At 39.3% G+C, this 13935-nt stretch overlaps 1 protein-coding gene across 1 annotated transcript in view; it reads right to left on the bottom strand.

The window, feature by feature from the left end:
• Positions 1-13935, bottom strand: part of LOC120027917 (transient receptor potential cation channel subfamily A member 1-like) — a 165541-nt gene that overhangs the window by 98769 nt on the left and 52837 nt on the right. The gene's annotated exons all lie outside the window — the stretch shown is intronic.

Here is a 13935-nt window from a genome sequence, read left to right as displayed (position 1 = left end):
TAGCTGGAAACGGCAGATTTTTTTATGGAATATCTACAGAGGCCCATTATCAGCAACCATCACTCCTGTGTTCCAATGGCACGTTGTGTTAGCTAATCCAAGTTTATCATTTTAAAAGGCTAATTGATCATTAGAAAACCCTTTTGCAATTATCTTCGCACATCTGAAAACAGTTGTTCTGATTAAAGAAGCAATAAAACGGGCCTTCTTTAGACTAGTTGAGTATCTGGAGCATCAGCATTTGTGGGTTCGAATACAGGCTCAAAATGGCCAGAAACAAAGAACTTTCTTCTGAAATTTATCAGTCTATTCTTGTTCTGAGAAATTAAGGTTATTCCATGCGAGAAATGGCAGCTTCATTAAATATTACCTGCAAAACACCAGTCTCAGACTGACCAATAAAAATAAAAGATTAAGACTGGCAAAAGAACACTGGACAGAGGAACTCTGCCTAGAAGGTCAGCATCCCGGAGTCACCTCTTCACTGTTGACGTTGAGACTGGTGTTTTGCAGGGTACTATTTAATGAAGCTGCCAGTTGAGGACTTGTGAGACGTCTGTTTCTCAAACTAGACACTCTAATGTACTTGTCCTCTTGCTCAGTTGTACACCGAGGCCTCCCTCTCCTCTTTCTATTCTGGTTAGAGCCAGTTTCACAGTTTAAAACTTTCTGAGATGTAGCTATTATTTACTATTTTACACCTAGGGTTACTATACATAACTTTAACCCATTTTATAAGACATTCTCCAAAATTGAAATATTCCAGGCATTTACATATAAACTCCAGTCGTACTTTATCATAAACCTTTTCAAAGTCAGCTATGAATACAAGGCCTGGTTTCCCAGATTTTTCGTAGTGTTCTATTGTTTCCAGTACTTGTCTTATATTATCTCCAATGTATCGTCCATGTAAAAAAACCTGATTAGGATGAATATTATCCAATAATACCTTTTTAATTCTATGCGCCAAGCATTTAGCTAGAATTTTTGCCTCACAACACTGAAGTGTAAGAGGCCTTCGATTTTTTTAATGGACTGGATCTTTATATTTACCACTTGGGTCCTGTTTCAGTAATAATGAAATCAGACCTTCTTGTTGACTGTCTGATAATCTACCATTTACATAGGAGTGGTTACAACATGCTAATAATGGTCCTCTGAGTATATCAAAAAAGGTTTGATATACCTCAACTGGTATGCCATCCATCCCTGGAGTTTTCCCAGCCTTAAAGCCTTTAATTGCATCAAGAAGTTCCTCCTCTGTAATTTGTCCTTCACATGAGTCTTTCTGTTAATTTTACATTATTAATTGGAAATATATCCATACAATTAGCTTCGGTTCGTGGAGATGGAGGAGACTGAAACGAACACATATTCTTTACTTCCTGACTCCTTCACTTGTAACAAGTTTCAGTAAAAAAACAACTTTGGTAGCATTTCTATGTCTAAGATTGAACATTAATTTGCTGCATTTTTCTCCAATATTCCATCCAGTTCGCTTTATTTTTATAATATATTACACTGGATCTTTCTTGAATAAGTTCCTCCATTTCTTTTTGTTTTTCCTCTAACTTATTCTGTGCCTCTGTGGTACCGTTTTTATTGCTATCTAACTGTACTGTTAGTCCTTCAATTTCCTTTGTTAATATGGACTCTTTTGATCTAAATTGCTTTTGTTTTATAGATGAGTACTGAATTGCATGGCCTCTAAAGGCACATTTAAAAGTGTCCCATACAATAAGGGGATCTGCTGTACCTACTGTATGTTATGTCTGAAAAAGTCAGTTATACATTCTTCTGTCCTAGTTCTAAACAATTTATCATCTAGTAGGCTTTGATTACATTTCCAATATCCTCGCCCAGGTGGAAATTCTGTAACATAAATATATATGCCAATTATTTGATCCGTCCGACCGCATTCTGTCCCCTATCAACACTTATTAAACTTTTGGTGCCAGAGAGAATGGTATAAGAAAGTAGTCAAGACGACTGGCTTGATTGAGCCTCCTCCATGTATATCTCACTAGGTCAGGATATATAACCTCCATGTATATCTCACTAGGTCAGGATATATAAACTCCATGTATATCTCACTAGGTCAGGATATTAAACCTCCATGTATATCTCACTACTATTTAATGAGGCTGCCATTCGAGGACTTGTGAGGCGTCTGTTTCTCAAACTAGACACTCTAATGTACTTGTCCTCTTGCTCAGTTGTACACCGAGGCCTCCCACTCCTCTTTCTATTCTGGTTAGAGCCAGTTTCACAGTTTAAAACTTTCTGAGATTAAACCTCCATGTATATCTCACTAGGTCAGGATATTAAACCTCCTCCATGTATATCTCACTAGGTCAGGATATTAAACCTCCACCATGTATATCTCACTAGGTCAGGATATTAAACCTCCATGTATATCTCACTAGGTCAGGATATTAAACCTCCTCCATGTATATCTCACTAGGTCAGGATATTAAACCTCCTCCATGTATATCTCACTAGGTCAGGATATTAAACCTCCTCCATGTATATCTCACTAGGTCAGGATATTAAACCTCCTTCATGTATATCTCACGAGGTCAGGATATTAAACCTCCTCCATGTATATCTCACTAGGTCAGGATATTAAACCTCCATATATATCTCACTAGGTCAGGATATTAAACCTCCTCCATGTATATCTCACTAGGTCAGGATATTAAACCTCCTCCATGTATATCTCACTAGGTCAGGATATTAAACCTCCTCCATGTATATCTCACTAGGTCAGGATATTAAACCTCCTTCATGTATATCTCACGAGGTCAGGATATTAAACCTCCTCCATGTATATCTCACTAGGTCAGGATATTAAACCTCCTCCATGTATATCTCACTAGGTCAGGATATTAAACCTCCTCCATGTATATCTCACTAGGTCAGGATATTAAAGCTCCTCCATGTATATCTCACTAGGTCAGGATATTAAACCTCCTCCATGTATATCTCACTAGGTCAGGGTATTATACCTCCTCCATGTATATCTCACTAGGTCAGGATATTAAACCTCCATGTATATCTCACTAGGTCAGGATATTAAACCTCCATGTATATCTCACTAGGTCAGGATATTAAACCTCCTCCATGTATATCTCACTAGGTCAGGATATTAAACCTCCTCCATGTATATCTCACTAGGTCAGGATATTAAACCTCCATGTATATCTCACTAGGTCAGGGTATTATACCTCCTCCATGTATATCTCACTAGGTCAGGATATTAAACATCCCCCATGTATATCTCACTAGGTCAGGGTATTAAACCTCCTCCATGTATATCTCAATAGGTCAGGATATTAAACCTCCTCCATGTATATCTCACTAGGTCAGGATATTAAACCTCCTCCATGTATATCTCACTAGGTCAGGATATTAAACCTCCTCCATGTATATCTCACTAGGTCAGGATATTAAACCTCCATATATATCTCACTAGGTCAGCATATTAAACCTCCTCCATGTATATCTCACTAGGTCAGGATATTAAAGCTCCTCCATGTATATCTCACTAGGTCAGGATATTAAACCTCCTCCATGTATATCTCACTAGGTCAGGATATTAAACCTCCTCCATGTATATCTCACTAGGTCAGGATATTAAACCTCCATGTATATCTCACTAGGTCAGGATATTAAACCTCCTCCATGTATATCTCACTAGGTCAGGATATTAAACCTCCTCCATGCATATCTCACTAGGTCAGGATATTAAACCTCCACCATGTATATCCTTTCACGAGTATCAACCCCGTATCCGGGATCACCCCCCACCCCCCCCACACTGATTAGCATCGCTAGCATAGCTTCACAAGTAAATAGTAGCATCTAAATATCATTAAATCACAAGTCCAAGACACCAGATGAAAGATACAGATCTTGTGAATAAACCCATCATTTCTGTTTTTTAAAATGTTTTACAGGGAAGACACAATATGTAAATCTATTAGCTAACCACGTTAGCAAAATACACCATCTTTCTTTGTCCACCATTTTCTCTCTCCACCACTAGCTATCACCAATTCGGCTAAACTAAGATATTGATAGCAACAAACCAAGAAAAAAACTCATCAGATGACAGTCTGATAACATATTTATGGTATAGGATAGGTGTTGTTAGAAAAAAGTGCATATTTCAGGTAGAAATCACAGTTTACAATTGCACCGACCATCACAAATCGACTAGAATTACTAGATAGAGCAACGTGTATGACCAATTTACTCATCATAAAACATTTCATAAAAATAGACAAAGCATAGCAATGGAAAGACACAGTTCTTGTGATTTCAGACCATATTTCAGATTTTCTAAGCGTTTTTCAGCGAAAACACAATAAATCGATAAGTTAGCATACCACATGTGCAAACGTTAGTAGAGCATGAATTCAAGGCAAAGGGAGCTATAACGTTATCATCGCCAAAATATATTAATTTTTTCACTAACCTTCTCAGAATTCTTCCGATGACACTCCTGTAACATCATTTTACAACATACATATACAGTTTGTTCGAAAAGGTGCATATTTAGCCATACAAAACCGTGGTTATACAATGGAAATAGTCACAACTCAAGCATCAAAATGAGGGACGTCAGCTTTCAGAGTGATCTAGTTTAATCCAAAGCTAATCATATACTTGACTAAAAAATACAGAGTTGACAGGAATCGAAAGACAAATTAGTTCTTAATGCAACCGCTGACTTACATTTTTAAAATTATCCTTACTTTTCAATACAGGGTTCGCCAAGTGAAGCTATACCAAACAAAATGGCGAAATATGCGTTTAAAATATTTCGACAGAACAACGATTTATCATATTAAATATTGCTTACTTTGAGCTGTTCTTCCATCAGATTCTTGGGCAATGTATTCTTTCTTGGGTTTAATCTTCTTTTGGTCGAAAGATGTCCTTTGTCCGTCTAAATGCCCGCTAACGTTCGACCGGGACCCCGAAATGTGCCCGGTGCTTCACATAGAAATGCATCAAAATCGCACTAAACGGATATAAATTGCTATAAAACGGTTTAAATTAACTACCTTATGATGTTTCTAAGTCCTATATCGAATTAAATTACAGACGGATACATTTCAAGTTGATAACCGAGCCTGTGAAAATGGCATCCGGAGGTCCCTTCCTGCGTAAGGGCGAGCGTCGAAAGGGGGGCTACTCTCACTCCTTGGTCTTTTATAACCTCTGAGAGCTACGGAGAAGGCCCATTCCACTTCTCATTGGTTACTGACATCCAGGGGAAGGCGGGTGCAGTTCGTGTCGTTCCATAGGATAGACAGAGACCTTAAAAACTGATCTGAAACCAGAGCTTCGCTCTCAGACCTTTCACTGTCTGTCATGGATTTCGCTGTAGAAAGAGTTCTGGGTCACCCACAGACATCATTCCAACTTTGTATGAAACTAGAAAGTGTTTTCTATCCAATAGAATTAATAATATGCATATTGTACGAGCAAGAATTGAGTACTAGGCAGTTTAATTTGGAGACGACAAAATGCTAATTCGGAACAGCACCCCCTGTAGTCGCAAGAAGATATCTCACTAGGTCAGGATATTAAACCTCCTCCATGTATATCTCACTAGGTCAGGATATTAAACCTCCACCATGTATATCTCACTAGGTCAGGATATTAAACCTCCATGTATATCTCACTAGGTCAGGATATTAAACCTCCATATATATCTCACTAGGTCAGGTTATTAAACCTCCTCCATATATATATCTCACTAGGTCAGGTTATTAAACCTCCTCCATATATATCTCACTAGGTCAGGATATTAAACCTCCTCTATGTATATCTCACTAGGTCAGGATATTAAACCTCCTCCATGTATATCTCACTAGGTCAGGTTATTAAACCTCCTCCATATATATCTCACTAGGTCAGGTTATAAACCTCCTCCATATATATCTCACTAGGTCAGGATATTAAACCTCCTCCATATATATCTCACTAGGTCAGGATATTAAGTCTCCTCCATGTATATCTCATTAGGTCAGGATATTAAACCTCCATATATATCTCACTAGGTGAGGATATTAAACCTCCATATATATCTCACTAGGTGAGGATATTACTGGCCTGTCATAAATATAATATGATACTGGTAGATCTAGCAGCTGCTGCTGTCTAATATAATAGAACTGTAGATCTAGGCTGAGTCTGTCTGATAGAATTAGACAGTAGATCTAGGCTGGGTCTTTCATAATATAATAAGAGACAGTAGATCTAGCTGGTCTGTCAGTAATATATTAGAGCCAAGTAGATCTAGCTGGTCTGGTCATTAATGTAATTATGAGACATAGATCCTAGCTGGTCTGCATATATAGATAGAAAACAATATATGCTAGATAGTCTGTCAGAAACTAATAGAGCCATTAGATCTAGCTGGTCGTTCATAATATAATAATGCTTATATCTAGCTGGTCTGCAATAATGTACATGAGACGATTAGATCTATGGGGGCTGGCCTGTCATAATATAGATATCTAGCTGTAGATCTAGCTGGTCTTCTACATATGAAATAGAAATACTGTACATCTAGCTGCTCTGTCATATATAATAAGAGTGCAGTAGATCTAGCTGGTCTGTCATTGTTATAATAAAGACAGTAGATCTAGGGTTCTGGTCTGTCATAATATAATAAGACATTAGGTCTAGTTAGCTGGTCTGTCATAATTAATCGAATACTGTAGATCAACTGGTCTGTCATAATATAATATGAGAGACTTATATCTAGCTGGTCTGTCATAATATAAGAGAGAAATATAATCTAGCGGTCTGGTCATAAAATATGATAGAGACAGTAGATCTAGCCTTTCTGTCATAATATAATAGATACTGTAGATCTAGGCTGGTGCTGCAAAATATAATAGAGACAGTAGATCAGCTGGTCTGATCATTATATAATAGAAGACAGTAGATCTAGCTGTTCTATCATAGTGATAATAGAGAGCATTAGATCATAGCTGTTCTGTCATAATACTATAGAGACTGATCTAGTCTGTCCTGTCCTAATATAATTAGCGAATCAGTATATCCAGACTGGTCTGTCATAATATAATAGATACTGTAATCTCGGCATGGGTCTGTCATAATATAATATAGATCAGTTAGATCTAGCTGGTACTGTCATAATATATTTGATAGAGACATTAGATCTAGCTTGTTCTGTCATAATATATAGATAGGCCCTAGACTGACTGGTCTGTCCATAATATAATAGCTCATTAGATCTAGCTGTCTGTCATAATGTAATGAGACATTAGATCTAGCTGGGTCTGGTCTAATTATACCATAGATCATTAATCTATGCTTGCCTGTCATAATTAATGATACTGTAGATCTTCTAGCTGGTCTGTCAAATATAATAGAGACAGTATATCAGCTAACTGTCCATAATATAGATAGAGAGCGTAGATCCTACCTGTTCTGTCTAATATAATAGAGACCGTAGATTCTAGCGTGTTCTGTCCTAAAACAATAGTGACAGTAATCTAGCTGGTTTGTCATAATATAATAAATAGATACAATAGATCTAGCTGGGGGGCTGCCATTTATATAATGAGAGACAGTAGATCTAGCTGGTCTGTCATAATATAAATAGCAGCCATTAGATCTAGGCTGTCTGTCATAATGTAAATATGCATTATCTAGGGGAGTCTGGTCTGTCATAATATAATAGCGACGAGTAGATCTATGGTTGGGCCTGTCATAATATACATAGAATACTGTAGATCTAGCTGTCTTGCTGTCATAATATAATAGAGTACTGTAGATGCTAGCTGGTCTGGTCATGATATTAATAGAGACAGTAGATCTACTTGTCCTTTCATAATATAATGAGAGCAGTAGATCTTAGCTGGTCTGTATCATATATAATAATGAGACAGTACAGATGCAAGCTGGTCTGGGCTCAACACACACACTGTCCTCTCACTACACACTCACACTCTCACAACACACACTGTCCACTTCTGAACAAGCACATATTAGATTCCTAGAGGAGCTGGCTCTCTGCACACACACTGTCACTTCATAATATAATAGAACAATCTATCTAAGGATAGTTCTGTCATACAAATAATAGAGGGTGCCATGACTAGCTTGTCTGTCATAATATAATAGAACATTAGATCTAGCTGGTCTGTCAAAATGTAGTAGAGACAGTATATCTAGCTGGTCTGTCATAATTGAATATATAGACAGTAGATCTATGCTGGCTGCTGTATCATACTATACATAAAAGATACTGTAGATCTAGTCTGCTCTGTCATAATATAATGATACTGTCGATCTAGGCTAGGGCTGGTCTGTCATGATATCATAGAGACAGTAGATCTAGCTGGTCTTTCATATATAATGAGACAGTAATCTAGCTGGCTCTGGATCATAATATAATAGAGACAGTAGATCAAGCGGTCTGTCTAATATAATTGATGAGACATTAGATCTAGCTGTCTGTCATAATATAATAGAAACAATATATCTAGATAGTCTGTCATAAAATAATTAGATGGGCCATTAATCTAGCTGGTCTGATCTAATATAATAAGATAAGCATTAGAATCTAGCTGGTCTGTCAAAGTTTAATAGAGACAGTATATCTAGCTGTGTCTGTCATAAGTATAGAGACAATTATTCTGCTGGTCTGTCATAAATATATAGAGACAGTAATCTAGGGCTGGTCTGTCATAAGATAATGATACGGTAGAGTCTAGGGCTGGTCTGCAAAATATAATAGAAGAAGAGTAGATCTAGCTGGTCTGTCATTATATAATAGAGACAGTAGATCTAGGGCTGGTCTGTCTAATATAATAGAGCTGTAGATCTAGCTGGTCGGTCTAATATAATAGATAGCGTAATATCTCAGCGGAACTGTCATAGATATAATAGCGACGGTAGATCTACCTGGTCTTCATAATATATAGAGAGCAGTAGATCTAGCTGTTCTGTCATAAAACAATAGTGACAGTAAATCTAGCTCGTTTGCATCATATATGAGACAATAGATTCTAAGGCTGTGGCTGTCATTATATAATAGAGACAGTAGATCTAGGGCTGTCTGTCATAAAACAATAGTGACAGTAGATCATAGGGCTGGAGTTTGGTTCAATAATATAAAGTAGAGTCATTAGATCCAACACACACACACACACACACTGTCACTCCAACACACACACTCACACACTGTCACTCCAACACACACACTGTCACTCCAACACACACACTCACTCACTGTCACTCCAACACACTCACACACACACTGTCACTCCAACACACTCCAACACACACACTGTCACTCCAACACACTCCAACACACACACTGTCACTCCAACACACACACTGTCACTCCAACACACTCCAACACACACACTGTCAATCCTACACACACACTGTCACTCCAACACACTCCAACACACACACTGTCACTCCAACACAGACACTCACACACTGTCACTCCAACACACACACTCACACACTGTCATTCCAACACACACACTCACACACTGTCACTCCAACACACACACTCACTGTCACTCCAACACACACACTCACACACTTCAACTACCAACAACACACACACACACACTGTCACTCCAACACAACCACTCACACACTGTCACTCCAACACACACCACTGTCACTCCAACACACACCACTCACTCACTGTCACTCCAACACACTCACACACACACTGTCACTCCAACACACACACTGTCACTCCAACACACACACTCACTCACTGTCACTCCAACACACACACTCACTCACTGTCACTCCAACACACTCACACACACACTGTCACTCCAACACACACACTGTCACTCCAACACACACACTCCACACACTGTCACTCCAACACACACAATCACACACTGTCACTCCAACACACACACTCACACACTGTCACTCCAACACACACACTCACACACTGTCACTCCAACACACGCACTCACACACTGTCACTCCTACACACACACTCACACACTGTCACTCCAACACACACACTGTCACTCCAACACACACACTCACACACTGTCACTCCAACACACACACTCACACACTGTCACTCCAACACACACACTCACACACTGTCACTCCAACACACACACTCACACACTGTCACTCCAACACACACACTGTCACTCCAACACACTCACACACACACTGTCACTCCAACACACTCACACACCGTCACTCCAACACACTCACACACACACTGTCACTCCAACACACTCACACACACACCGTCACTCCAACACACACACACACACTGTCACTCCAACACACACAATCACACACTGTCACTCCAACACACACAATCACACACTGTCACTCCAACACACACACTCACACACTGTCACTCCAACACACACAATCACACACTGTCACCCAACCACTCACACCACACTGTCACTCCAACCACACACACTGTCACTCCAACACACCAACACCACACTGTCACTCCAACACACACAATCACACACTGTCACTCACAACACACACACTCACACACGTGTCACCCAACACACACACTCACTCACTGTCACTCCAACACACACACCACACACTTCACTCCAACACACACAATCACAGCGTCTGCACTCCAACACACTCACTCACACCACTGTCACTCCAACACACACACACACAACACAACACCTGTCACTCCAACACACACACACACACTACACTAACCACTCCAACACACACACACACTGTCACTCCAACACACACACACACAAAACACACTGTCACTCCAACCACACACACACACACACACACCTGCACCCAACACACCACACACACCACACCACACAACACTGTCACTCCAACACACACACACACACTGTCACTCCAACACACACACACACACACACACTGTCACTCCAACACACACAATCACACACTGTCACTCCAACACACTCACACACACACTGTCACTCCAACACACACACACACACTGTCACTCCAACACACACACACACACACACTGTCACTCCAACACACACACTCACTCACTGTCACTCCAACACACACACTCACTCACTGTCACTCCAACACACACACTCACACACTGTCACTCCAACACACACACTCACACACTGTCACTCCAACACACACACTGTCACTCCAACACACTAATATGGTACTGACCCTGTATATAGTCACCTTACCCCTATACATATCTACCTCCATCACTCCAGTATCCCTGTATATAGTCACCTTACCCCTATACATATCTACCTCCACCACTCCAGTATCCCTGTACATTGTTAATATGGTACTGACCCTGTATATAGTCACCTTACCCCTATACATATCTACCTCCATCACTCCAGTATCCTGCACATTGTTAATATGGTACTGACCCTGTATATAGTCACCTTACCCCTCTACATATCTACCTCCATCACTCCAGTATCCCTGTCTCCTTATCCCTATACATATCTACCTCCATCACTCCAGTATCCCTGTACATTGTTAATATGGTACTGACCCTGTATATAGTCACCTTCCCCCTATACATATCTACCTCCATCACTCCAGTATCCCTGTCTCTTATCCCTATACATATCTACCTCCATCACTCCAGTATCCCTGTACATTGTTAATATGGTACTGACCCTGTATATAGTCACCTTACCCCTATACATATCTACTTCCATCACTCCAGTATCCCTGTACATTGTTTAAAATGGTACTGACCCTGTATATAGTCACCTTACCCCTATACATATCTACCTCCATCACTCCAGTATCCCTGTACATTGCTAATATGGTACTGACCCTGTATATAGTCACCTTACCTTATACATATCACCTCCATCACTCCAGTATCCCTGTACATTGTTAATATGGTACTGACCCTGTATATAGTCACCTTCCCTATACATATCTACCTCCATCACTCCAGTATCCCTGAACATTGTTCATGGAACTGACCCTGTATATAGTCACCTTACCCCTATAATATCTACCTCCATCACTCCAGTATCCCTGTACATTTTAATATGGTAATGACCCTGTATATAGTCACCTTACCCCTATACATATCTACCTCCATCACTCCAGTATCCCTGTACATTGTTAATATGGAACTGACCCTGTATATAGTCACCTTACCCCTATACATATCTACCTCCATCACTCCAGTATCCCTGTACATTATTATTATGGTACAGGAACTGACTTTTGAAATAGTCCTGTATATAGTGTGATTACTTTATTGTTTATTTCATATTTCTTATTCCTTATTATTTGTGTGTGTTTTTCTAGTACTACATTGATATTGAATACTGCATTGTTGGGTTTGGAGGTTGCAACATTCATTTCAATCATGGCTATATTGGAATTAGTGGATATATGGAGGTTTAATACCCTGACCTAGTGAGATATACATGGAGGTTTAATATCCTGACCTAGTGAGATATACATGGAGGTTTAATACCCTGACCTAGTGAGATATACATGGAGGAGGTTTAATATCCTGACCTAGTGAGATATACATGGAGGAGGTTTAATATCCGACCTAGTGATATACATGGAGGAGGTTTAATATCCTGACCTAGTGAGATATACATGGAGGAGGTTTAATATCCTGACCTAGTGAGATATACATGGAGGAGGTTTAATATCCTGACCTAGTGAGATATACATGGAGGAGGTTTAATATCCTGACCTAGTGAGATATACATGGAGGAGGTTTAATATCCTGACCTAGTGAGATATACATGAGGAGAGGGATTATATCCTGACCTAGTGAGATATACATGGAGGAGGTTTAATATCCTGACCTCGTGAGATATACATGGAGGTTTAATATCCTGACCTAGTGAGATATACATGAGGTTTAATATCCTGACCTAGTGAGATATACATGGAGGAGGTTTAATATCCTGACCTAGTGAGATATATATGGAGGTTTAATATCCTCACCTAGTGAGATATATATGGAGGTTTAATATCCTCACCTAGTGAGATATATATGGAGGTTTAATATCCTGACCTAATGAGATATACATGGAGGAACTTAAATATCCTGACCTAGTGAGATATATATGAGGAGGTTTAATATCCTGACCTAGTGAGATATACTATGGAGGAGGTTTATAACCTGACCTAGTGAGATATATATGGAGGAGGTTTAATAACCTGACCTAGTGAGATATACATGGAGGAGTTTAATATCCTGACCTAGTGAGATATACATAGAGGAGGTTTAATATCCTGACCTAGTGAGATATAATGGAGGAGGTTTAATACCTGACCTAGTGAGATATATATGAGGAGTTTAATAACCTGACCTAGTGAGTATATATATGGAGAGTTTAATATCCTGACCTAGTGAGATATACATGGAGGTGTTAATATCCTGACCTAGTGAGATATACATGGGGAGGTTTAATACCTGACCTAGTAGGATATACATGGAGGAGGTTTAATATCCTGACCTAGTGAGATATACATGGAGGAGGTTAATATCCTGACCTAGTGAGATATAACATGGAGGAGGTTTAATATCCTGACCTATTGAGATATACATGGAGGAGGTTTAATATCCTGACCTAGTGAGATATACATGGAGGAGGTTTAATATCCTGACCTAGTGAGATATACATGGAGATTTAATATCCTGACCTAGTGAGATATACATGGAGGAGGTTTAATATCCTGACCTAGTGAGATATACATGGAGGAGGTTTAATATCCTGACCTAGTGAGATATACATGGAGGAGGTTTAATATCCTGACCTAGTGAGATATACATGGAGGTTTAATATCCTGACCTAGTGAGATATACATGGAGTTTATATCCTGACCTAGTGAGATATACATGGAGGAGGTTTAATATCTGACCTAGGTGAGGATATTATACGGAGGTTT

This window comes from Salvelinus namaycush, chromosome 33 (assembly GCF_016432855.1).
Source record: "Salvelinus namaycush isolate Seneca chromosome 33, SaNama_1.0, whole genome shotgun sequence".
Lineage (NCBI taxonomy): Eukaryota > Metazoa > Chordata > Actinopteri > Salmoniformes > Salmonidae > Salvelinus > Salvelinus namaycush.
This window is presented reverse-complemented; position numbering and strand designations above follow the sequence as displayed.